Genomic DNA, 26,902 nt, shown 5'->3' on the forward strand with positions numbered 1-26,902 from the left:
ATTTGTGTAACAAAGTGATTTCCACGTCTCCTTCATGATGTGACAGTGTCAGAGCTGAATGCACTTGTAGAGTATCATGTTTTTATGGCTCACATTTAACGTGTTCCAGCTCCATCGTGACTCTGGACATGTGACAGTAACACTGAAGTCTTAAAGAAGCAGTCAGCTGTGCTGCTGCTAAAGACAACACTGTCTCTGTTTAGTAGAGCAAGAAAATATTTCAGAGTGGAACCAGTCAGACATTTTGTTTTATTTTCACAGCAAATATTTCACTTCATCCAGTCAAAGAAAATGTGCTCAGTGCTGCTGCTGTCTGTTCAGCTCATTTTGTGCTGTGTTGTCCTGCCAGTCCCCAAGGTGGAGGTGGATTCAGGGGTGGAGTCTGTCCAGCTGCCCTGCAAAACCACAGTTCGCCTCCCTAAAAACCCTAAAGTTGAGTGGAAGGACAGTTCAAATATGAAGGTCCACGCGCATCAGAACGGCCCTATACAGCGAGAAGAACAGTACCACCGTTACAGAGACCGAACAGAGATGAATGAAAAGTGGGTGAAAACACGAGACCTCAGTCTGACCCTGAAATACCCCACAGATGGAGACAACAGGACCTACACCTGCACAGTCCTACAACAAGGAGGAAAAAATCCTGATGATGAAACAAGTGGAGCTGAAAGTCCGAGGTCAGTGCTGTACATGCCGGTCAGAGGATACTTGCTGTTCACCTGCTCAGCCATTTGTGACCTTTTTGACAGTAATTTCTGTCCACCTGGAGAAATATTTTGTAACAATTTAGATTATTAAGGAACTGGTCAGTAACATGATGGGTGCAAAAAGAGCATCTTAGAGATAGAGTTTCTCAGAAGTACGTATGGGCAAAGGTTCACCCATCTGTAAAAATTGGATGTACAAACTGTGGATTAAAACTGCACAGTTTGACTATTGGATGTCTGTGATTTTCTTCAAAAGCCTGCACACCTTTCTTCAGAAGGCACAATGAATGCTGAAAGGTGTAAGTAGGTGTTAGGATGACATGTTTTTTAGGGAAGGCCCTACTTATTTCATTATGCTTATCCAGGCTCTTACAGCAAACCATCAAACAAAGGAGCTAAGACTGTCCATAGGACAAAGACTTGTTACAGGTAATGTTGAATATAACTGTTAGTGAGGTCTGCTGAGTCTAAAGCCAAACCAAAGTTACTGTTTCTAATGTGGATCGATCACCATGGCAATGGATGCTGAACGTGTAACCTGGTCCGTAGCAGGTTACATTCAAGCTTTAATTTTCTTCCTAGGACATCCCTCAGGTCTGTCTCAGAGTGGAGTCAGTCAAACATGTTCTCAATGCAAATATTTCACTTCACTGCTTTTTATCCTCTCAGTCCCCAAGGTGGAGATGGAGGATTCAGGATTGGAGTCTGTCGAGCTGCACATAAAGACTGAACTTGAAGTGGAGTGGATGGACAGTTCATACAGGATGGTCCACGTGTATCCGATCAACACTGACAGAGAGAGAGAGAGAGGGAGAGAGAGAGAGAGGGGGGGGGAGGGAGAGGGAGAGAGAGAGAGGGAGAGGGGGAGAGAGTCGCAGGAGGGGTACACACACATAGAGACAAACAACCATTCACACCTCAGCACCGACATATTAAATAAAATCCATGTAATCATGAGCTGTGAACTGGAACAAACAGAGAGAAATGGACCAACAGTGAAGCTTTATTAATCTTATATGAGACGGAGGAAAAACTCAAAGAGAAATTCCCCGTCATGTTTCTTGTTCACTTGCTGCCTCGTTTATCCACATAGTGAACAAATATAGAGGGTTGCATGTTTAATTTCTCCATCATCAGCAGTTAAACAGTGAGATCTGCTCTGAGCTGCTCTGTAAACATAAACCAGACTTTGTGCTTTAGTCTGTTTATGAACCTCCACGTTGAATGAAACTACAGATGGATGATTCAAACAGGAAGTTTCACACAGAGAAAAAGGAGTAGAAGAAGAAAGCTGAATGTCTGTAATGGTGATCTGCATGGATCAGAGGAACATTCAGAAATTTATTTTACCTCCTGCTCTGATCTTCTTCTGTCCTTCAGCTTTCTCTACAACTCTGAAAACTTGCTGCTGCTGTCTGTACAGATACAACAGGACAGTTGATGTGTATCCAAATGGCTCTGACCAGCCTGAAGAACAGCACCAGGATTACAGAGACAGAACGAAGATGAATGAAGACCTGCTGAGAACTGGAGACCTCAGTCTGACCCTGAAACAGCCCACAGTGAGAGACAGTGGGAGATACAGATGTGAAGTCGATAGCAGGAAGATCTTCAGATACAAAACAGTGCTGCTCAAAGTCAAAGGTTTTTTGTTTGTTTGTTTGTTTGTTTCTTTGTGTTACTGTCTTGTTTAGCTTCAGGAACAAACAGAAAGACTTCCACTTGTTGAAATGTTTCAAAAAGTTGGATCATGATTGTTTAGGATCCAGAGTGATGCTGTGTTCATGCTTGCTAATTTACATTCATAGCCCGCTATAATATAACTAGAATTTAAGTTTAAATGAGTCGTAGGATAAATAAAGATATTGAGCTGTAGGCTGACAGGAAAAAGAGTCAGTTTCAAACAGAAGTCTGATCCTGTAAGAACCCAACAAACAACAAATGAAAAATGAAAGCTGTACCAATATCAAACATAATGTCCACACTCCTCCTAAACTTACAGCATGAGGAAGTTTGTGTATGAGAATAATTTAAATGATTGTATTTATTTACTGGATTATATTGAAGTGAATGAAGTTTGATCTGTTTTATCTGATATTCTAGGATGAGAAGCAAACAAACGATTTTGTAACAAAACAAGTTTTTGTGAGCAAATTGTGACTTCATGCTGATACTCAGTTATCTGAAGGGTGGAAAAGAGATGTTGACCACAAAATATTCCACCAGTTTAAAAAAAACATTCACTAACTGACTAAGTTTGTTCATGGGTCACGTGATCATCAGCAGCGCTCAGAGGGATTGATTTGGATTCATTGAATGTAATTTTCACAGTAAACTTTGAATCCAGTGAAATCAGTGATGCTGTTTGATTCTGACTCTTCTTTGGAATAAATGAGGCTGTGAATCTTCGGATGTGAACAAAAGTGTAACTTCAGTATTCCAGTTTTAACAGATGCTTTGACTTGAGATGATCGACTTCATTGTCTGACTGTGTTGTGTCTCCTCTGCAGGGAGAGTTCAGGTCCAGGATCAAACAGGGGACATCAGGAACAGAAGCAGCTCCATTGATCCGACTCCTCTGATGGCTGATCAATCAGTTTGATCTGTGTGTTCTTTGATTATTGATCAGTGATGTCAGAGTGGAGTCAGTGTGATGTTGTTGTTGTGTGTTTGAGACTTTTAGTGTCCATGAAGGTCTCTGCTGCCGTAGATCCTCTGAACTGTGACAGAGGTCTCACTCTGGAGGAAACTCTCAGCACTTTCCAGCAGCTCCTCCATCATGGAGGACGTTCCCTCACTGTAACAGGTGGAGGAGAGAGGAGAGGAAGCACAGGTGGATCCTCTGAGGAAGAGGAGCGTTCCTACACACCACATGATCACATGACCAGAATGGTATAAGTACAAAGTCAGATTAATGGGTTTGCAGGTGTCCTTAAAGTCAGAGTTCTCAGATACAGAAAACTGTCACTCTTTTTACCTGTTATGTCACCGTGGCAACTGAATGACACACTGCATTTACGTCAGGTTTTTTTAATTGTTTATTTTTCATGTTATTTACATATTTGAAGTAAAGCAATCTGTCAATCAATAACCATCATTGTAATATTAATCTCTCCACACGTTTCCATTTAAAGGTCAGTCTCACACAAAGCAGACCACTGATTTTACTTTACTTCCATATGATGTGTTGTTTGTATGTCTTTTGACTTCGTACTGGTCATACTGGGTCTTGTACCATTTTTGAGTTTTGCGTTTGTATTTATTTATTTTAATTTTGTCCCAGTTTCTAGTCTTGGTAGTTGGGGATCAGTCTGCCAGGGCCTCCACTCTGGCCACCGCCTGGCACACATTACACCTGACACTACGGCGCATCCTGCAGATGGTGGGCCTGCAGGAGGATGGGCCCATGTCCCTTTTTTGGGCTTTGCCTGGCGGTGCCCCATGGACTATGGCCCCATAGGGGTCAGATTTGGAGGACCATTGGCTCAGATCTGAGGGTCCTCCAAATCTGAGGCCATGGTCCTCAGCCGGAAAACGATGGAGTGCTCACTCCGGGTCGGGGACGAGTTCCTGCCCCAAGTGAAGGAGTTTAAGTATCTCAGGGTCTTGTTTACCAGTAATGGGAGAAGGTAGATCAACAACGGATTGGTGCCGCGGCTGCAGTGCAGTGATGCTTTTCTGGTCCGTCGTGGTGAAGAGAGAGCTGAGTTTAAAAGCGAAGCTCGTGATTTATCCGTCGATCTACGTTCCTACCCTCACCTATGGTCACCAGCTTTGCGTAGTGACCAAAAGAATGAGATTGCGGATACAAGCGGTGGAAATGGGCTTCCTCTGAAGGGGGACTGGCCTCTCCCTTAGAGATACAGTGAGAAGGATGCCCTCTTGGTGCCTCCTGGCTGAGGTGGCAGACCCAGGACACGCTGGAGAGATTATGTCTCTTGGCTGGCCTGGGAACGCCTGGTGTTCCCCTGGACAAGCTAGAGGAGGCTGCTGGGGAGAGGGAGGTGTGGGCTTCTCTGCTTGGGCTGCTGCCCCCGCGACCCAGCCCTGTATAAGAAGAAGAAGATGGATGGATTATTTTATTTTTCTGCTTTGGTTAAGTTTTTCTTTTGTTTATTTTTATAATGTCATTTTTTCAATGTTGAGCTTCATTTTGTATTGTATAAAGTTCTTCTTTAGTTTGTATGGAGCTTTGGTCCTTCCCCAGTACAACAATTGGTAGATTTAAGTAACATCAGCCTTCACCAATGGCTCTCTGACAGCAAATATGTTTTACTGTTAATAGTAAGAGTTAGATATCTGGATCAGTTGCAGGCCTGGTCTGGCCTGAATCTGTCATCCTTGTGTCTTCTGGATTCATCCTGCTGTGCAAGTGGAATCCAATAAAGACCCTGTTTGCTGTTCCATTACAGTACCCTATCATACACAGCAAATCCAGCATGTCCAAATTAACACTGTCAGATTTGATTTCAACACTATTAAAGTGTCTAGAGAACTTTAATATTTAATGTGCTAAACGAGGCCTGGTAAGTCTGACATGCAGCTCTATGGTTTGTTGCACCTTCTTTGAGGATTGCATGGTCTGAATTTGGGGAAAGTGGCAGCCGTCATTTCTTGTGAATAATTTCTCACTGTAAGTAACTAATGTGTATTTATATAGTGCTTTTGTTTTTCTGCCACTGTAAATAAGAATGCACTCTTTCCTTGATTAGATAAAGGTTACTCTGACTCACTGCTCCACCTTGTGGCTGAAATTGCTATTACATAGAAGTGCAGCTAAGCCCCAGGTCCAACTTCAATTTTCTTTTTTAATTTGTTCATCTTTTGATAATTAAACTCTAATTACTTATGTCTGTAGTTGTAGATGGTTGGTGGTTATTAAACACAAGAAGTACTGCACTGACTTGAACATCCTGTCAGTGTTTTAAATATAAGATTACATTTTGCTGCTCTATAAGTTGTGATATAAAGTTGCAGAAATCTCTGTTATATTCAAGGATTACTAACAAATACTACTATTTCCCGGTGAACAAAAAGATTAAAATGTAACTGGGATAACACTTTAGAGTACTAAGATTCCTCACATCATGTTCACCAGGGAGGACAAAGGATAACTGTTTGCTGAGCTGAGCACTATATGCAGTCCGCCTTTGTTTTTGCATCTTCGTTCACTTTGAAATAGTTCCACACGGCTCACTTGTTTCGCCTTCTCCCAGCTCCGAGCTGCAGCCGGGGCCTGGGGGCGGGCACTCGGCGAGGGCACTCGGCGCCTGTGATTAACCCCTTACATGCCGCTCAAACATAGACAGGTCTCAGACCGTGGTATCGGTCCCCGGTATCGGGGGACTTTTAACGAGTACTTTAGAAAATGTGGTATTGAGGCCGATACCAGATACCGGTATCGATATCGGTGCATCCCTAGTGGTGACATCAACAAAAAACACATTTCCTGTTTGTATACATTTTTTACAAATAAGATATTATGGGAGAAGGAGGGAGGAGTGTGCATAACACAGGATGAATGGACTCAAATATGGAAAGAACAATGGAAATGCACTACCTCACAAAGATGGAGGGAATTTGGATGGAAAATTTTGATTAGGTTCTTTATCACCTCTTACCAAAAGATTTATTATGATGGGAATCCCCCGTATGCTGGAGAAAATATGGACACAGATGACTACACCTCTGATATTTGCAGGCAGAATTTTAAAGCTTGGGTGAAATGGGGTCAATGCAGTTCTTAAGCATGCATGCAAATGTTCATTAGTCAGCTGTGAGCGAGTCTTTCCCATTCATCTTTAAATGCCAGATTTTCACTTCAGGAAGCACACAGCCCCACTCCACTGTTGGCCAACGCCTTCAACGACTTTTACTGCCGGTTTGATGAGACATCAAGCAGCTTTCACAACTCAATAGAGAATTCCCCAACAATAGAGACACTTTGGTCACTCATGGTAACGGTAAATGGACTGATTCTTATATAGCGCTTTTCTACTCTCCCAGAGTATCAAAGCGCTCTATACAACACACAAACTCCTCCTCAGACAATATATTTACCCTTCTGTGCCATTTCATGTTTAGGTCAGTTATGTTTGTTTAGGTCAGTTATATTTCTTTGTGCAGTCATTTGGTTTGTTAAGTTTGCAGTTCTTTGCCTGAGTTCAGTTTTGTTTCTTTGACATTTTTTATGAGCTTAACATTAATTACTTTTGTAAATATAATATTTGGGTTAAATGAATGAAAACTTTGTTTTTCTAATAATTCTTGTGACTCCTTCTGCTTTTTTCAACTTGGTTCATCACACAGCCCTAAATATTTGTTTAATGTCCTGGTCAAATATTACTCCAAGGTGTTACTGGAGGCCAAGGTAATGCCATCCAGAGCAAGTATCTGGTTAGATACCATATTTCTAGGTATTTTAGGGCCAAGTATAATCAGCAGCATAAAGTTAGTTTTCACCCAGGTCTTTATATCAAGCTCTGCTGTGTTCAAGCTATTAATTACTGCGCGCAGGAGAGCCAAAACACACCTCAAACATTAAAGTTCAGTTATGCCAGCTTTAACCTTGGGATGCCTCAGCTTCTCTTTTATATCCCCCACACTCAACTCTCTGCATCAGGAAGCTCCTGCCACTGGTCACCCTGGGAGTTTCGTCCTTCTACACCCTAACAGTTAGCAGATAACGTAGTGAAGCATCGCCAAGCAGTTTTCACAAGGTCATGCTGACACAAAATTTGACTCTGACTTTAAACACTGGTCACTTCAAGTGTTGCTCTGATATACAGGAAATGACATCACGGCTCAAACTCTTTGTCAGTAAACCATTTCTTTATTTAACATATAAAATTTTGGTTTAATTGTTGCAGGATTTCATTACACAAACAAGCTGAAAAAAAACTACAGAACACATGGATCAATGCATTCAATAAAAATATAACAGGAAACAGATTTCTTAATCAAACTGCTGGAACAAAGCGAACCACTCAACACAAACACTACAGTAGAACAGTTTAGAAAGCTTAAAATGCAATAAGAGGCACATTTTCATTCATAGGTGCCTCATCAGATCTTTACAGAAGACTCCACCTGAACTCTGTGGAGCCTGATCTCAAGGGTTTAAGTCTGACCCTGAAACCAGAAGAGGATCTTTCTGTCTCTGCAGATTCACTGTGATCCAGAGATGGCAATGATTTCAGTCCTGCATCACGCTGATGTTTGCACAGAGAAGATAACTTAGTAAATGTTTTTGAACATTGGTAACAGTAAACTTCATAATCATTATGCAAATTTTTACTCTGTGAATGGTACTCATGGCCATTGACCAGTGGTTGTTGATCAATGCTCATAAGAATTTGCATATTAATGATGAAGAAATTGACCTCACAGCCCATTGTTCATTCATTGGCCGGTTTCAGTCGTTATGCAAATGTACTGTTTACAAGATTAACGTAAAAGCAGGAATCAAGACGTAACAGTTTATTTGTAACATGGAATCGTTTCTGAGTGGAGTATGAACTGAGATTACTCAAACTCTTTCACAGATGAAGTTCTCTTTCATGTGTCTGCGTTCATGCTTAGTATGATCACATGATTGTGAAAAGGTTTTGTCACAGTGTCTGCACTTGTATGGTTTCTCTCATGTGTGGACTCGTTTATGCTTTTCAAGCTGACGTGCACTGATGAAGGATGACCCACACTGATCGCAGACATGCTTTTTAACGCCACTGTGAAGGAGTTCATATTGTTTGAAGTCCTTTGAAGTGGTGAAGCCTCTCCCGCATTCTTTACAGTAGTTCATTTTGTCTCCAGTGTGTCTACGTTGATGTATTTTCAGAGTCCTTCAATGACTTAAAGTTTTTCCACAAAGGTCACAACAAAAGTCTTTCCCACAGCGATGACAGGGTTGAGAACTTGATCCATCTGTGTCGCTCTGCTTCTAAACAAAAACACAAAGACAGTGTAAGTCAGTCCTTCAACATTTTTATCCTGAACGTCACCTGAAATAAAGAGCATCGCTGCCAAAGTCCAATTACATTTTACTGTTTACATTATCACACTCAGCTCAACTTAATGTGCTATAAAAACGATAAGAGTAAAAACATTAAAGTAATACTAGTTTAATGCTACAATAACAATAACACAATTCTCAAACACTATCCCTAAAAACCTGTGATTAGAGTCTGAATAATCAGTCAGAGCTGCCTTTCCATGCAGTAGAATTGCTAACATGCTAACACACTTTGATGAGCAGAGTTGTTTCAAACAGTCGGGCTGACAAGATAAAAATATAAATACATACCTCACAGTAACTGCACTTGTAGAGTCTTTCTGGTGTGGATCTGTTGGTGTGCTTTCAGGTAACGTGGAGATTTAAAAGTCTTCTCACACAGGTCACATTTATAAGGTCGTTCCTCAGTGTGGGTAAACATGTGACGTCGTAACTCTCTGTTTGTAGTAAACTGTTTACCACACTGATCACAGCTGTACACATCATGTCTGGTGTGAATGCGTAGGTGTGTATTTCGGCTCCCTATTGTTAAGGTTCAGAATATTGAGGGGGAATCCAAAAATAACCACAGATCCAGGCGTGTGCAATTAGACGGCATTTTAATGAACACATGTGTGAGTCCGAACGCTGTGCAGATTTCAGCGTCGAACTAAACTTACAATAATTAGACAAAGGTTTTATAGGGTTGGCAGTCTTCCTGTTACCAGGCAGACTTAAACAAAGCATACGTCACTCCAAAACCACAATGACTTTTAACATAGTTTAAAACAGAACATCATCTTCGCCTCGAAGGCAGATGCTTCCTGTCTCCATCCTCGCTGTCGCTCATCTCTGGGACATCTGGTGTACTTCCTGGAACAGACTAACACGTACGCACCCAAACTTTGCAGTTATAAACTCTTACCTAAATGAGTCTATCTAATAGGTGTGTGCGTGCACGTGCGGGGGCGCGTGCGTGCTGTGTACTGCGTACGTGTCGTGACCTCTCTCACTATATGTGTCTGTATGTGTGTTTATGGGTGTGTCGCCCTTAAATGCTCTCACATCTCACCCGTTGCACTTCTGACCTTTCACCAGAACAGAGGCTCATCCTTACATATAATAACCTAACTAGAACTATATATGTAATCTACTGAATAAATGTTTTAATCAAAAGCCTCTACTAAAAGCTTAATACAGTTTCATATCCTACTCACAGTACTTGCATTCAGAGTCTGCTTTCAGTTTCACTTCTGCAAGAGCCTGCAACTTCAAAAACATGTACTTCCTGTCGCTGCAGCTCAGTCTTCTCACCCACTGAAGACTCCAGTGTAAGAATATAAAAACATTCAAAAGCCTTTAAAATTATAGATTCAACTCAACCATTTAAAGTGGTTCTCACTGGACTTGTAATAAAGACTAATATAATACCAATATATTTGAACATCTAAATGCATCTAAATGCAACATCACTATTAACATGAAATGGTAATGATGATTATAAAAATAGCAGCAAATAATAGCAGTAAAATATTCTACCCCTCCGGACACTATCCGGCTGAAAGTTTTTCCACAAATGTCACAGCTGTACGCCTTAATTCCAGAGTGGGTAACTAGATGACTCTGTAAGCTGGTACTGTGAGTAAAAGCTCTGCCACACTGATCACAGGTGTACGCTTTAACTCCACTGTGGATGAGTTGATGTGATTTTAAGTTTGAAATGTGCGTAAAAGACTTTCCACACTCGTCACAGCTGAATGGTCTCTCTCCAGTGTGGATTAGTTGGTGTGTTTTTAAGTTTCCAGACCTGGTAAAAGACTTTCCACAGTCTCCACAGCTGAACGGTCTCTCTCCGGTGTGGATGACCTGATGCATTTTTAGGGAAGCTTTCACAGTAAAATCTTTCCCAAACTCGTCACGGTTGTATTTTTTTCTTCCACTTCTTTCTTCAACAAAATTGGCGGCCTCCTGAGAGCGCTGACTTCTCGATCCACGTTGGTCCTGCAGTGACAGAGATACAAACAGAGGCAGTGATTTGTGAGAAATACATTATTCTAACCGGCCTTTTATTAGTGGTATTTTGTGAGCTTTTATTAAATAAGTATTTATACTTATTTTCATACACACATCGCAAATGTGCTCATGAGAGTTGGCATTCAGTCTTTTGAGGGTCAATGCAAACACGCTTACAGACACAGATAAATATTAGACTTGTTTCTAGGGCAAAGATTAGAGACATTTGGCTGTGCCTGTACGCCTGCTCAGTGAGATTAGCACAGAATGTACTCTGGATGTTTCAGAGACGTGTACGAGGAGAAAAAACAGCAGGAAACACAGAGTGTGAGGAATGGGTGGATGACTGGATATGTAAAGCGCTTTGGGGTCCTTAGGGACTAGTAAAGCGCTATATAAATACAGGCCATTTACCATTTCCTGCTTATTCCTGCGTCTTTTGGGATCTTAAACAGCTTCAAACGACGTGTCGATTATTAAATTAGTCGTTGACGATTTTGATTGTTGACGTAATCGTGACTAGTTGCCTAATCGTTGCAGCCCTAATATATACATCAATATTTTTCAATACACGTGTCTAGAGCAGGGCGATATGACCAAAAATATTTATCACGATATACATTTGAAAATTTGCGATAGCGATATACCTGACGATATAATTGACACTAGACAAAATACTTTACAACTCCACAACTTTATTAGTGCAAAAATCCCTATCAATGTATTTTCACATAAACATGCAGCTGTTTTTTTATGTGCATTAAAGTTATATAAAAATTTAACAGTGCAAATGCAAATTCCTTGCTGACAGTTTAACCAAAAGGCATTTCCAGTAGAAACTGGCCGACACATCCTCAGCATAACCATGTATAATATCCACAAAACTTAAAAAGAGGTTATACACACACAATACAGTAATATTATGTTGAAGCACAGTATGTATCACTCCGCGAGGCTCCTGCCCACGATAGCCATAATGCTGCGACAATCCATCAAGTAGTGGTGGGCGGATCGATCCAAATATCGATAGTATCGATCCCAAGTCGGCATCAGTATCGGATCGATACTAGCCTGGTGAGATCGATTCTTTACTTTGAGTTCTGCTTCTTTGCTATGCTGTGCTTTCAGCAAAAACGAAACAACCAGATCGCTGGACGCGCCGCTCCTGTGTCAGCGGAGAGCAGGCACACTTTGCTCCCTCTCCCCCATTCTTATGTTTAGGTGTTGAACTGACACGTCACGTGACTTAGACACTTTGGGGGTTGTTAAGTTGTTTACATATTAATTATATATTTTGTTTTTGTTGTTGAGAATTTTAATTGTAACTTTTGTATTATAGTTTATCAACCGTATTTGTTTTAATTTGTTTACTGGTTTGCGTGCACTTAAGATAACAAAGAAAAGCATTTTCATGCTTCGCAGCATCATTTATTCTTACAATAATCACACGGTTGCTGTAACAGTGCATTAAACGGCTTCAGCTCTCCCGCTGAAAGCCGTACACATCACCACCACCAAACCTGCAGCGGCATCGCATAACATACCCCCCTCGCCCACTCCACCCCACACCGCGAACAGGCAAGGGAATCGGCCCGGATCATCGGCACGGAAGTGTCCACTCTGGCGGTTGCCCGCGCCTGATGGCCACCCATATGGCAAGCAGCGGTGGCGCAGCAGGTGTGGAAGTGAGCTGGGGCTCACAGGCAGCTGGGCAGACGGCCGGCACGCAGGACCATGCAACCTGCGTGCCGAAGCGGACAGCAGGTTGCATGGTCCCCCGCGCACCTCGACATCCGGCTCACCCCGAGCCGCGTGCTGTCCACACTTACAGTGATCACACGGTTGCTGTAACAGTAGCCTACATTCAACGGCTGCAGCCCTCCTGCTGCCAGCTGTACACATCAACACCAAAAACAACAACAGCACAAGCAGCGCACAGGTTTTAATCCGGAAATATGCAGTATCGCACACCACTACCATCAAGCGGTGTGGCTTCGTAGCTGAGCAAAGTCGATTTTTGAGCACCGTGTACATAAAATCGTTCCGAGGTCAGTAAACACAACCAGAGTAACATAAGGCACGCGGGATTATAAGGGGCGCTGTCGATTTTCAGAAAAATCAAAGGATTGATTTTAAGTGTGCAGTATTTTCCAAAAACACGGTAATAACGACGGCCCGCTAGCATGAACTACCAAAAATAGTGCTTTGTTGTGTATCTGACGGACGAAAGTCAAACCAGTTCCACACCACTGAAGTTGCAGCATTTTTACAAACCAATTCTGATTCATCCGTTTCATTTAACGACCCACTTTCACTCTTCTCGTTCTGCGTCGTCGCCATGTGCGTATGTAAATATATGCACTGCGCATGCGCGTTTTACCCATATTCTATCGCAATATTTCATTTTCCTATCGTTGCCTAAAATTACACCGGTATTACCGTGATCGGTATGATACAGCCCAGCCCTACACGTGTCAGTATTTATGTCTCCAGATTGTTTGTATAGTGAGCCATTAAGACTGTACTCTTGGTACAGTTTTTATTTTTGCTGCTTTTGTCTTACACTGTCAAACAAACACAGATTTGCAGCGTTTGTATGTGTGTGCAAAAGCAAATGTGCCAGGCCTCAAAGACAATGGGTGGTTTGCACAACAAAAGCAGGATGTGAATCGAGCATATGACCTGTACAAATCTCAGCAGGGGTGATTAACACCTCGGGACTTGCACCAGAAAATAAAAAAGTCAGTAATTCTAGTAGGTGTTGGTTTCAAGGGATTTCTGCAAATGTGCGCAGGGTTAGTAAATCTAGTGTTGAAGTTAGCTCGGTGCTTACCTTTAGATGAGCCCACAAACAGAGAGAAACTCCGTGATGAAGCTGGAACTCTTTCCAAACACAGGAAACAGGTCAGGGAGCAGAGACCCACGTGGTTCACGCTGATCTCAGCAACGATCCCAACGATCCAGGAGACAAGGGTGTGCAGATCGATGCAGATATCGATCCAAACGTTGGTAGTGGTATATGATCGATACTTTAGTTTATTTCTCTCCTGGAGGTTCACTATTTACTCGCTGTGGATGAAACAGCAGCTCTGTCTGTGTGAACACCTCTTCTTATGCGGCAGACGCACTTTGCTCCGCCCCCTTCTTCCTGCCCTGCTGGGATTTGTTACTGTGCCGTCACGTGACTCAGATGCGCTCAGAAGAAGCATTTGGACTGCAGAGAGAGAGAAAGAGGAGCAACATGTGGAGATATTTTATGACTGTAAATGAAAATGCTGGAGAACAGCTGGAAGGCTGTCAAGCCACAGGGGACCACAACAAGCTGTAGAGTTCAGCTTATTTTTCACACCTCAGTTAAATGCTTTGACTGAAGTCTCACTGCACACACTCAAACTTAGTGTTTGTGAACACCTTGGTCATTATAACCTGACACTGATCAGTGCTGCTCTGACGACCACACTCACATCCATGTAATCATTTAACTGGGATGATCTGGATTTACTGCACAATGCTGAATGTGTCCTTACAGTACAGGGAATAACTCTCTCTGTGTTCCTGTAGAGAAACTCTGGGTTTGTGTGCTGACGAGCATCACTCACAGTATGATACAAAGGCTCACTCATACCTTTCCACACATGTGACAAATTCAAAAGATGCTGAAACCTTTAGAACATCATAAACTACACATTGTTGTACTCTTTTAGGATGGAACAGCTTTCAGATTTATTTACTCTTGAAAGGATAAAAGATGTTTTTAAGAATTTTGCATTCAAGAGGAGAATGTTTAAATAAGTCATGTAAATGAGAATTTCAAAGTTGGTGGCTGCAGTATATACAAATTGGTGTATCTCAAAAATAAAACTATGAAGACACTCAAAATTAATTTGAAACTGTTTTATGCAACTTTTGTACATTTACAATTTTGAGGGATGAACCTCTGAAATTACTTTAACTAGAAATTTGTGTAAAAATACCACTATTGCAATTTATGTAGTTACTGATGACTTAATGCATACATATGATTAAAATTTGGGATATAATGGTTGTATTGATGTATAGCAACTTAAAATACTCCCAGAAATGGCACTACAACATGTAAAAATATAAAGATAAGCTCAGGCGGACTGGGTTCTTTAGTAGGTCTAAAGGGTCAAACTGCGTCCTCACATCTGCTTCATGAATATGAAGGGTTGTAGTGGGAGAAGGTGGTGTGAAATCCTCATAGCTGTGGAGTGAGGAGGGGGCTCCTGTGGGTGAAGTCTTTGATGGTGGTGATGGCTCTGTGCTGGTGGGAGTGGGGAGGTGGGGGGATGATGGACCAAAGTGTCTCTATTGTTGGGGAAGGTGGAGGTGTCAAGGCTGCTTGATGTCTCATCAAACCAGCAGTAAGAGTCGTTGAGGGTGTTGGCCAACAGCAGGTCGTCAGTGGAGTGGGGCTGTGTGCTTATATCCTTACTCTCATTGCCCTTAGCGTATCTGTAACATGCAACTTCTGTCGGTGCTGTGCTACTGGAAACTGAATTTCCATCACACTATATGTTGTGATGATCTCAGTTCAGTCATGGTGTGTTCTGCAATCCTGCTGAATTGTGTTCCAGTCCCATCGACTGTGTATGAGCGTACAAACAGGCGTATGACGGGGATGAATCGGAATGTCTTGAGCCTCAGCATCACATCATCACAGTGGGTGTCAAAGTAATACTCGGGCAATTCGGAGTCTGGCGAGTCTGAGAGGTCCCATGCTTGCATGTCTCCCTCTGAAAAATGAGAACAATAACAATATGTTATATTTTGTTGCATAGATACTCACACACACATTTAACCTACCATTTGGTTTATTTAGTTGTCAGACGGCCTTATGATTTTAGGTTTGCACAGGGTAGAATGCATGCCAGTCTTCGGACAAGTCGCAAAATCATCAAAAACAAGGTGTTTTCTAATACACTCGTACGCAGTGTTGAGCCTATCCCTCTTGATGGTGTCGTCAATCTGGCTAAACAGACGCAGCATAGCTCTCCAGTCGCACCACTGTATAAAAAACATGTCCTTAAACCATGTAGTACGCTCTTCTATGCTTAGAGGGTAAGGATTTAACCTCCAGTTTCCAACCCCTCTGGCAGCAATAAGACTTTCCCTGTCATCACATACACTGAGAAAAATAAAGTCATCGGGGGTGCGGTTGAAACGATCAGCCTCGAGCCTGTAAAGCTCAGGGTCTGTTGGACTGTTCCACTGGGAAATATACAGCATCTCTAGTGATGTGCGGATCGATCCTGAAATATCGATTCCTCTGGTACCAGTCATTTATGTTCTAGAATCGATTCTCACATTAAAATATCAATATTTTAGTAATTTAGGGTAAATTTGTAGTTTATCATTAACAGGAACAGAGTGGAAAGTATCTATATCATTCGGATTGTCTACAATGGAAGGAACTACTTCCTCTTCTGCCTTTCATAGTCATGTGCGAAATACGGCTGTATAAATGTGTCGCAGTCCCTTAGCGTGCGCACTCACAACAATGGCTGAGTGTAAATGGAGTCATGTGCAGACATATTTCACCTCCACAAACAGACAAGGTAGGTCTCCTGCAGAATTGGTTTTCCCTTCCAAATTAAAGAGAAGCAGTATCCCACATACTTGATTTTTAGTTCACAAACACTTCTTATTAAGACTAATTACTCCTGACATTTTGGAGATGTTAGCTCTTTATACAGTAATGTTACAGTGGGATAATACCAGGCTGATTCTGCCACGATTTGTTCCCCCGGTTCAAATCCCTTACAAACAGGATCCTACAGCTGTTTATGTTGTTGAACCCATTTTGCACAGAGAGGAATCCATCCATCCATCCATCCATCCATTCGCTTCCACTTATCCTTTTCAGGGTCGCGGGGGGCGCTGGAGCCTATCCCAGCTGTCATAGGGCGAGAGGCGGGGTACACCCTGGACAGGTCGCCAGTCTGTCGCAGGGCCAACACACAAGGACAGACAACCATTCACACTCACATTCACTCACATATTCACACCTAGTGACAATTTGGATTATCCAATTAACCTATCCCCACAAGCTGCATGTCTTTGGACGGTGGGAGGAAGCCGGAGTACCCGGAGGGAACCCACGCAAACACGGGGAGAACATGCAAACTCCACACAGAAAGACCCCGGCCTGATGGTGGAATTGAACTCAGGACCTTCTTGCTGTGCGGCAACAGTGCTAACCACCGTGCCACCGTGCTGCCCACAGAAAGGAATTTTTGAAAAATGTATTGATAGCAATGTTGAATATTATTACACAGGAAACAAACAACTACACGTAAAATAATCACACCGTGACGCCTCTGCCTTTCTAAATGGAGGGACAGTAACTGCGTGTAAAACCTGCAGATAGTCAGATTAACAGTATTTTGTCTCTATCTGCCATTCTGTAATTCATCTCATGTAAACAATAACGTGGTGCACAGCGTGACTTGAAAAAAGGCACATACCTTTGACGTTGCGTGTTGAACTCTGTATTCCGGTGCAGACATAAACGCAAAAAAGGAGCTTTAAAAAATCTCAGTTTTCGGTGATTTGAAACGCTGTTTACACGTGGACGAAAGGCCCAAACGCATAGAAACTAGGGCTGGGTATCGTCACTGATTTCTAGAATCGAGTCAATTCCGATTCACAAGGTCCCGAATCGATACAATCCACGATTCGATTTATTTCGATTCGATTTAAATCTGGGAAATTTTGACGGTCAGAAATGTTATAATTCAGATCAGTACATTTACATATTTTTGTATCAATAAAAAGAAAGCTGACACAGCAAGACTTTATCAAAGGTGTGAGCATCACAGCAGATGCCTTTGTGTCAAAGCAGCTGAAGATAAAACACAGAAAAACATGAAGGTTTTCCTGGCCTGAGATTTTATAAAAATATTCTGCAGTACATCAAAAACGAAAGAAATCCATTAATCAACATATGAACGTTACCTCTGAAGTTACACAGGTAGAGACACGGCTAAGCGTTTTACATTTTGCATAATTTTAAAAAGTTTAAATTTGTTCAGTATTGAACAACAGAAATGAGGTTTTCTTTTCAGAAGAATGTAAAAGGGGAAAAAAAAACAGCGTCCGACAGCGCTGTAAACAACGGTAGACTTGTGCGTAACAAGCAAGCGAATAATGCAGAAAACAGATTTTTAGACGGGAAACTGTTCTTGAAGTACAGAGAGAGAGAGAGAGAGAGAGAGAGCTGTGCATCGTGGTGGAAGCAAAACAGTAAAAGTCAGAGTGAATTCATGACGATGTTTATGTGAAGCGTAGTTTGGATCTTCTTTTGCTGCTGGTTCGGTCAATATTGTTTGGAGAGATCAAACTAACAGCTTTAGAATCAGCGCAAAAAGGGCGTAAACACAAAGCGCGGACCCGCCGACAGATCAGAATCAGCGAGCTCTCGGCTTTCAGCCCCGACCGTGAGAAAGGCGACATCTAACTGATTCTGATCCGCGCTGTGTGTTTACGTCTTTGTTCCTGCTCTCATTTACTGTCTTAGCTGTTTGGTGGTTGTTGAAATTTTGTGAGATTTCACCAGAGATTCTGGCGTTTCGGGCAAAATAAATTTATATTAAAAAATCGATTCAGGATTTTAATGAATCGATTTTACGTTATCCAAGCCAGAATCGATTTTAATCGATAAATCGATCATTAACCCACCCCTAACAGAAACAGCTGCGTTTTCAAAAAGGTGTGGACGTAACATTTTTCTTGTAAAACAAAATGGGGCAGAGTTAGAGTAAATTATTCTGCTTATAGTACTGCATTGCCACTGTGCTTAACTTGAGTTATCATATATTAGGTCATGGATATAATTAGATGGATGTGTGGGTTTAATTCCGCAGATGTTATCAGTTTATATAAGTTGAGCTGCTTCTGTGTGTATATATTTGGTCTCATGGCAATTTGTTTATTATTACTGACCGATACAACATCCTCTTAGCTGCTAAACCTAATGAGCTAACCCTCACCTACTACTCCTCAACAATGAATTACAGTAGTCCAGCCCAGATCCAACAAATGCATGAACTAATTTTTCAGTGTCACTCTGAGTCAGAATATTTCTAATTTTAGAGATGTTGCGCAAATGAGCAGCTCTACATATTTGTTTAATGTCCTGGTCAAAAATGACTCCAGGATTCTCACAGTGTTACTGGAGGCAAAGGTAATGCCATCTGCAGCAAGTATCTGGTTGGATACCATATTTCTATGAATTTTAGAGCCAAGAACAATTAGCAGCAGAAAGTTTGAGGTCATCCAGGTCAGTTTGATCAGAGAGAGGGTTTTCAGAAAAGTGTTAAATATTCAGTTTCTATATAGATTCACATCATGGATGTCCAGCTGAAAAATCTGCAGCAAATGTGTGATGCTGTCATGTCAATATATACATCAACAACTTCTGAAGAGAGGCAGTGCCAACTATGGAAATGCTGATAAACACAAAATTAGATGTTTTAATAGCTACAGAAAGTTTGATCAAATATTACAAAAAAATAAAGATCTTATTTTTCATGAATTTTAGGTCAGAGTTTGCAATAAGCTGCAGGAACCCTGTGAGAACAGCCAAGTCTCGTCCTCTGATAAACCTCAATCTGTGTCACTGAAAACAGTTAATTTGACTCTGACTGTGAAGATGTTTCCATTCGTAACTTCAGTTTTTGCTCTGAAATACAGGAAATGACATCATGGCTCAAACTCTCTGTCATTAAATTATTTCTTTATTTAAAATTTTAAAATTGTATTTAACTGTTGCAGGATTTCATAAAAACAACCTGAAAAAATAAACCTCTGCAGAAAACGGGGATCAAAATGCATTAAATAAAAACATGATAACAGGAAAGAGATTTCTTCATCCGACTGCTGGAACAAAGTGAACCACTCAACACGAACACTACAGTAGAACAGTTTAGAAAGCTTAAAATGTAACAAGAGGCACATTTTCATTCATAGCTGCCTCATCAGATGTTTACAGGAGATTCCACCTGAACTCTGTGGAGCCTGATCTCAAGGGTTTAAGTCTGACCCTGAAACCAGAAGAGGATCTTTCTGTCTCTGCAGATTCACAGAGATCCAGAGATGGGAGTGATTTCAGTCCTGGATGATCACGCTGATGTTTGCACAGAGGAGATAACGAAGTGAAGCTCTTGTCACACTGGTCACAGCTGTAGTTTCCTTCCATGTGTGTACGTTCATGATAGTTACTACTACCTGAATGTGAGAAGCTTTTGTCACAGTGTCTGCACTTGTATGGTTTCTCTCCTGTGTGGACTCGTCTATGCACTTTAAGCTCAAATGCAGATATGAAGGATGACCCACACTGATCACAGAGGTGTGTTTTAACGCCACTGTGAACAAGTTCATGTTTTTTTAAGAGATTTGTTGTGGTGAAGCCTCTCCCACATTCTTTGCAGTAGTTCATTTTGTCTCCAGTGTGTCTATGTTGATGCATTTTCAGAGTCCTTTGATGACTGAAAGTTTTTCCACAAAGGTCACAACGAAACTCTTTCCCACCATCACAGTGATGACAGGGTTGAGAACTGGATCCATCTGTGTCGCTCTGCTTCTAAACAAAGACACAAACACAGTGTAAGTCAGTCCTTCAATATTTTCATCCTGAAATAAAGAGCATCTCTGCAGATATCCAATTACATTTTACTCCTTCAGTAAAAACTCAACTGACTGGGACAGAAAAAACACTACCACCATAACAATGTAGTTGTATTATTAAATGAGTATTTTAACACTAATATCTAAAAGTACTAAAGCTATAGGGAAGCAATGATACTACTGCTAAAATACTACAATACCATTACATAATGCTACAACTTTGTTAACCATAAGAGAAGATTACTGAATGGTTTTGTACTTATTTTCATTTGTGTTATATTTTATTTCATGTACACCTGACAGAGGAATGAGCCGCTGTAAACAAAAGGCCATTTACGCTGAACTAATAACAATACCATGAAATACCACGAAACTGCCTGAAAATTGAATAACAACAAGGGTTTTTTTTTAGCACTTTTAGTTTTTCATGATCGTGTAAACAAAAATCATACCTGAAATGAAAATTGGAATAATCACCCAGAGCTGCTTTTCAATGCAGTAGAATTGTTGTCATGCTAACACAATTTGATGAGAAAAATGACAAGATAAAAATATAAATACATACCTCACAGTAACTGCACTTGTAGAGTCTTTCTGGTGTGGATCTGTTGGTGTGCTTTCAGGCAACGTGGAGATTTAAAAGTCTTCTCACACAGGTCACATTTATGAGGTCTCTCCTCAGAGTGGGTAAACGTGGATTTTTAACTGTGCGTCTGTTGTAAACTGTTTGCCACACTGATCACAGCAGTGCACATCATGTCTGGTGTGAATGCGTAGGTGTGTATTTCAGCTCTGTTTCAGGCTGAAAGTTTTTCCACAGATGTCACAGCTGTACGCTTTAATTCCAGAGTGGGTAACTAGATGACTCTGTAAGCTGGTACTGTGAGTAAAAGCTCTGCCACACTGATCACAGCTGTACACTTTAACTCCAGTGTGGATGAGTTGATGTGATTTTAAGTGTGAAATGTGCATAAAAGACTTTCCACACTTGTCACAGATGAATGGTCTCTCTCCACTGTGGATGAGTTGGTGTGTTTTTAATGTTCGAGACTCGGTAAAAGACTTTCCACAGTCTCCACAGCTGAACGGTCTCTCTCCAGTGTGGATGAGTTGGTGTGTTTTTAAGTGTCCAGACTTGGTAAAAGACCTTCCACACTCGTCACAGCTGAACGGTCTCTCTCCAGTGTGGATGAGTTGGTGTGTTTTTAAGTTTCCAGACTTGGTAAAAGACCTTCCAGTGGCTTTTAAGAGTGGTTTTTAGGCCACTCTTCCTGGAAAAAGACTTTCCACACAAGTCACAGCTAAAGGGTTTCTCTCCAGTGTGGATGACCTGATGACGTTTTAGATAAGACTTAGCAGAAAACCCATCCCACACTCGTCACAGCGGTATTTGTTCTCTCTCTTTCCTCTGTGAGGTTTGTCGGCCTCCTGAGAGCGCTGACTTCTTGGTCCATGTTGGTCCTGCAGTGACAGAGATACAAACACAGGCAGTGAGTGAAATGTAGTCGTGGAACAAACTGAATCTTCAAACTCCCTCCATCAACACTAGCTTTAAACCTGAAGGTGGAGCGTGGCACCAAACACCTTAAAGTAGTGATGGGTCCAGCAACACCGACCGGCGCATGTATCAAGCTCACAGAGCGAAACCTGTATCGGTGCTTTAAGAAAAAGTCATGTGATCGATACAGCTGCTGTATCGCTCATTGCCAACGCGCCAAACTGTGTTTAAAAGGTAATGCATCCGCATCTGTCAATGGGCTGAGTCGCCTCAAAAAAAGGAAAATCACTCTCGCAAAGATAAAAAAATTAAAAAATAAAATCACATCTCTCTCCATAAGAAAATGGAGCCTGAAAGAAAGAGAAATGTTTCTGCTGTGTGGGATCATTTTGATCTTTTAACTGCAAATAAGGTAACTGTGTGTCTGTCTTTGTTTCGGTATAATCTATCAGAACAGGAAAAACAGCAATGTGACCTGCAGTGTAAATTATTTATTTCATTTTATGCAGGTTAAATGTCGCATCTGTTCTGCGGAGCTTTCTCACACAAACAAAAGCACCTCCTCAGTGTTCAGGCATTACAGAGCCAAACATGAAAATGAGGAGACAAACACACTGAGAATGAACACAGGTCGGCCTATATTGACACTGAACAGCTTTATTATCACTTTTTTTAATTAATATGTGTTTTATTATTTTGAAATCAAGCATCTAGGAAGACTGCTCTGGACCAGGCAGTCCTGAATTTTATTCTAAAGGACTGCCAACCCCTTAGTATTGTGGAGAGTGTCGGAGAGAAACATTCCAAGATCAGAGGATCCTTTAACGTCGTTTACTATTTTTATTTATTTTCTCATCTGATATAGTTATCATAATGAACATGTCAGTGATGAAAGCAAGAAAATAAAGAAAAATAGTAAACGGCTGTCTAATTAAACTGTTCCTGTGAACCTTAAGCCCAAAACAGCCTTAAATCATCCTTTAATATGTTTGGTGTTACAAACTTGAAGACCACAGAAACGGTCATCAGAAATTAATCGAATGAGTTTTTCAGCCTTCATTCATATTGAAATGTTGAAATCTTTCCTGCTAGACCAAAATGCAGCATTTGATACCGCTGACCAGAACATTTTATTACAGCTATTATTAAACGGAGAGTCTTCTTCACACACATTGAGGTTAATTATGAAGCTTCAAGGGCTTCTGTGCTAATACCAGTTCTATTGACATTATACATGCTTTGGAAGGCATAGCATACATTTTCACTGCTATGCAGATGATACCCACTTTTATTGGTTAAACTGTTGGGATGTTTTAGATACATAATGAGCTTTAATTTTCTGCTTCTAAGTTCAGATAAAACTGAGGTTATTGTAACGGGACTTGAAAATCTTAGAAACAGTGTCTAACAAGATCCTTACTCTGGACGGCATCGCCTTGAGTCGTCTCTTGTAGTGATTTGGCACATTATAAGTAAAATTGAAGCACACAATCCCGTCGCCCAACATCAACATTTATTTATATACAAAATAAAAATGCTTTTTTTTTTTTTTTTTTTACAGAAAAGAATTGTAACTTCACAATTCATCACCGTTTACGTGGGTACATGGGGTAAGTCCCCATCCTTATCCCATAGTGATTCGGGTAATTTGTCAGGGCCTTGGAAGGGTGGCCATGTCAGGATACATGTTTTAAAAATGCGCTAAATGTAGGATACATGTTTGAAAAAGGATACATGCTTTTAAAAATGTGGTAAAATGCAGGTTAAACATTTTAAGAAAGAAAAATCTGGATACATGTTTGAAAAAAAAAATAAGCAGGGTAGCTGTTTGAAAGATACGGTACAATGCTTTTTTTTTTTTGGAAAGAATCAGTGTTTCAGAGAAAACATTATCAGCCTCCTTTGTAACACTCTGTGACCAAGCGTAGCTGTCCGATTTTCACCACCTCCAACCCGACCAGATTGTGGTATGCCTTGGCGATGGCGTCAAAGACTTTCTTTACTGATTTCAATTCGTGCAAGAGAGTCTCTGCCACCATGCGGACTTTGACGTCATTCATTTTGATGTTGCGGGCAATCAGCAGACGTTGAATGGATGGAATGAAGCGAGGGGTGAGGAGTCTTTTTCTGATGCTGTAATAATTTTCAGCGTAAAAGTCATCCTCCGAGATTTGCAGACACTCTTGCTGTCTCTGGCTGGGGTGATCAAACTTACAGCCGTTGCATTCGTCAGTGAGGTACTTGTTGATTGCTAGGTTGACTAGGTGATACACAGCTGTTTTCACGGTATCAATAAAATAAAGAAGATGCCCGACCGTCAAGCTCGATGGCTTGCTGCTGCTGCTTCTCCAAGGGACGATAGTAACGGGGCGTGTCAGGTACTAATGAGCCCTCGTCCGAGGAGCTGTCCTCCTCCTCAGTGTGACGCAGGGGTGCAGAGTCCATCCTTCTCGCTGTTTTGAGCTAAGAAAGGTTTTGGAGGAATGAGACGGCGGTCTTGTTTTAAAATAACAGAAGGTGGGTCGTGATCTGGAAGTGGGATGATCTTAAAGCGCTGGTAGGATATGAAGCGTTTGAAATGCAATACGTCTCCTTATCAGCTGGAAATATTAATGCCAGAACTTACAACACGATACTTTTTACTTCATGTACAGGGTTTCCAAAATAAGTTTTATTTCAAGTAAACAAACTAATACATTTGATTCAGGTAAAACAGATCATCACATTTATTCTTGTAAAGGGTTTTCTAAAAAGTTTTATTTCATGTAAAGCGTTTCCAAGGCTGTTAGCCGCGTTGCCCTGTATTGAACTTATGTACAGTGTGCCAGTAAAGGGTGACATGCACTTCTGGCCCCTGTGTTGAATGAGCCCATGTTGGGTTTGTGAATTTGACACCTTAAGGTTTTGAAGGTGGGGATACATGCTCCTGGTGAGCATAAGATGTCTGATATCAGCTTGACATCTCAGTTATAAATGAAATTCAAAATGTTTTTGGAAGTATGACTAATGTATAATCTGACTTCTAAGGTACGCACGCCAAGGTCTAGAAGACAAGGGGACAGTTTACTTCGTGCTCTAAAAACACAAACCTTAATCTTTGATCTTCCAACTTTATCTTTCTGTTCTGGTTTTAGAGTCTCTGTTTATTGAGTCATACTTTGGGAACCACCCTGTTGTGAGACAAGGGTACGCTGGGGAGAATGCAGGCATTTTTACTTAAGTAGAAGTATAGCTGCTAGTGTCAGAAATACTCAAGTAAAAGTTTGATAATGTATGGGCTCAGAAATGTGCTCAAAGTAAGAAAGTCAAAGTAGTAACCCAGCTGAATATTGTGCTATAATAAAATAATATTAGCAGGTGAGACTACAAACTTAGTCTGGTGGTGAAAAGGCACACGAGGCTCAGAGGCACATTAGAGGGTTAGAGCTCAGAGACCCTGAGCCTGGTGGTTGGGCTAGCAGCATGGTCTGGTGAAAGAGTCTAACATCCATGCATTACATGGTGTTGCGCCTGATAAAAAACAAAACAAACAAACAAAAAACCTATAAACTAACCCCCCTGTTTAGAGGTGATTGTCAGTTTGCTGGGTTTTTTACGGTGGCCCTGAAGTGCAAACCACAAAAACAAATCACAAAACGCACAACAAATTGAAAAGCGCAAAAACAAATTGAAAAGCGCAAAAACAAATTCATAACGCAAAAAACAAATTGAAAAGCAAAAAAACAAATTGAAAAGCGCAAAAACAAATTCACTTAACGCAAAAACAAATTGAAAAGCGCAAAAACAAATCACAAAACGCACAACAAATTGAAAAGCGCAACAACAAATCACTTAACGCAAAAACAAATTGAAAAGCGCAAAAACAAATTGAAAAGCGCAAAAACAAATTCACTTAACGCAAAAACAAATTGAAAAGCGCAACAACAAATCACAAAACGCACAACAAATTGAAAAGCGCAAAAACAAATTGCAAAGCGCAAAAACAAATTGAAAAGCGCAAAAACAAATTCACTTAACGCAAAAACAAATTCACTTAACGCAAAAACAAATTGAAAAGCGCAAAAACAAATCACAAAACGCACAACAAATTGAAAAGCACAAAAACAAATTGAAAAGCGCAAAAACAAATTGAAAAGCGCAAAAACAAATTGAAAAGCGCAAAAACAAATCTCTTAACGCAAAAACAAATTGAAAAGCGCAACAACAAATCACTTAACGCAAAAACAAATTGAAAAGCGCAAAAACAAAAACCAAACCGGAAGAGGTAGGTACCAATGCTGCAACAACAGGCATCACTGATTGGATGATGGATCCGGTAGCCTTTTGAACCGGAAGTTGTTCTGCCGAACGTGGTTATGAGAAAGAGCAGTCAACGGCTGTATCCCAATTCAGGGTCTGCAGCCTTTAAGTACGCAGCCTCAACGATCCTCAAGGGCCGCGTACTCAAAGACCGCTAAGGCCGGAAGTGCGAGACTTGTGAAATGGGACGGTCTAGCCTCCGTCGCGCTGCCCAGGTTGCCTAGCAACCATAACACCAACCGCTGGAAACGTTTCATACAGCTTTGACGGAAATGAAGGAGAACATATTTTGTTCGTGTGTTTGTTTCTACGCGAGCTTTGTGTGATTTAATACGTATCTGAGGCTGAGACCACAGGACTGTAAAATATGATTGCTGGCCTTCATATCTGTACTGAACAGTCATTTAAGATTAGCTAGTAAATAACAATTAGTTAATGTTGTTCATGAGACTAAAGTCAGTGTAAATATGATATGGCCAATATCATAGTTATTATATTAATAATAAGTTATTACAGCAGTGAGTTTGAACTCTCAAATCAAATCACTTCTATTGTCACATCACATGTGCAGGTACACTGGTACAGCACATGTGAGTGAAATTCATGTGAGTGAACTCTGTGTCTAATACTGAGCTTCAGTAAAGATTCAAGTTGCAGTTATTTATATGTCCTATCACCTTAAATCTTCACTCAAAGACACTCAAGTATCTTTGACAGTGTATATGTAGATGTATTATATATAAGAGA

At 41.0% G+C, this 26,902-nt stretch overlaps 1 protein-coding gene across 2 annotated transcripts in view; it reads left to right on the plus strand.

Annotated features, from left to right (window-relative positions):
* LOC120438424 (myelin-oligodendrocyte glycoprotein-like) overlaps positions 1-26,902 on the plus strand; it is a 357,354-nt gene that overhangs the window by 190,216 nt on the left and 140,236 nt on the right. The gene's annotated exons all lie outside the window — the stretch shown is intronic.

The sequence above is a fragment of the Oreochromis aureus genome, linkage group 3 (assembly GCF_013358895.1).
Source record: "Oreochromis aureus strain Israel breed Guangdong linkage group 3, ZZ_aureus, whole genome shotgun sequence".
NCBI lineage: Eukaryota > Metazoa > Chordata > Actinopteri > Cichliformes > Cichlidae > Oreochromis > Oreochromis aureus.